We start from the raw sequence: 1,456 nt of genomic DNA on the forward strand, positions 1-1,456 counted from the left end.
GGCGGCGGCGGAGCCAGCAGCGAGCGGAGCGCACAGCCGGCCCGCCCCCTCCCTCCCCCTCCCTCCCGGCCTGCCCGCCCTCCCCCCCCCCCCTTTAGGCCGGGAGGTGGAGCTGGGACCGCTCTGGTCCCGCTGGGAGGGGACCCTGAGCACCGCGCCCCCTAACAAGTGCCCCCTCCTCTTACGCTGTCCCCCCCAACACACACACACACACACACACACACACACACACACACACACACACACACACACACACACTGCCTAAGGCCGGGTGCACAGAGGTGCTGCCTTTTCGGCTCTTCACCTTACCCTCATCCCACCCAAGCCTCCATCTAGGACCCCTTCGGAATTGCTCTCTCCTGCCTCAAACACCTGTCCCCCCACTCTGCCTCCTGGGAAGTCAAGGCACGGGAAGTGTCTCCTCCAGCTCTTTCTTCCCCAGCATCTTCCCTGGGCAGCTGCCCAACCAGGTCCACCCTTTTCCCAGTCAGACCCCCCGAAGTCACCCCAGTAGCCCTCCCTTCTCTTTGCGCGCAGGGGAAGTGCGCCCCTCCCCCTCCGCACCGAGCTGCAGTGGGGGGTGAGACTATCAAGGGGACCGTAGCAAGGTTAGGGGATGGGATCTTGGAGCCCTAGAGTGAGGGCGAGGAAGATGTTCAAGTGTGAGAAATGAAATGATGCTCCTGAATTCAGGCTGTTCGAGGGTCCCCTGATCACCTGCCCTCGGGGCGGTGTAGAGCTGCGGCCGCGCACTTGAGGCGGTGACTTAGCACACCTCATAGAGTCAAATGGATCTCTGCCCTGTGGAGCCTCTCAGTGTCACGACTTGTGTCACACGCCCTCACAGTGCCACAAGCTCCCTTGTCACACACTCGGCGAGTCACACACCATGTCACACGCAGTGTCTCACACTCCGATACTTGGTTTCTAGCGCTCAGCTCTGGCTCTCTGGCGCCATCTTGAGGTGCTTGAGCAGCTTGGGCACTCCCTCTTGCTCAGGTTTTGGTACCCCCGGCTGCCAAGTGCCCCAATTCAGTAGGACCTCCTGCTTGGTGCCGCTTTATAAGCCAAGGCTCTATGTTCCAGGTCAGACGAATGGAGAGGATTATCTGTACCAAGGCCTGGTGCTATGTTTGGAAAAGGCCCTTATATGAGACGACTGCTTTCTAGTTCTGTGCCATAGCCGCTGACCGCCCCCCTCCCCAAATCTGACCCTCCCTCATTTTCTCTACCTATCTCTCTCTACCTTTCTTCTGTCTCATGTTTCTTTCTTCTGCTTTCTTATCTTTCTAGCCTCTGGGCCTCTTTATGTGGGACATTCTTCGAAGTAGGGGTGAGATCCTTAGCTAGCTGATTAATCAATGGAGAGCTGCCAGAGATCTGCCAGAGCACCGACCTCCACTCATCTCCCTTTCTGATCTGGACCCTCTGCTCACCCTTAGCCCTATCCTTCAGT

This window comes from Peromyscus californicus, unplaced genomic scaffold, assembly GCF_007827085.1.
Source record: "Peromyscus californicus insignis strain IS unplaced genomic scaffold, ASM782708v3 Scaffold_17__1_contigs__length_78620276, whole genome shotgun sequence".
NCBI lineage: Eukaryota > Metazoa > Chordata > Mammalia > Rodentia > Cricetidae > Peromyscus > Peromyscus californicus.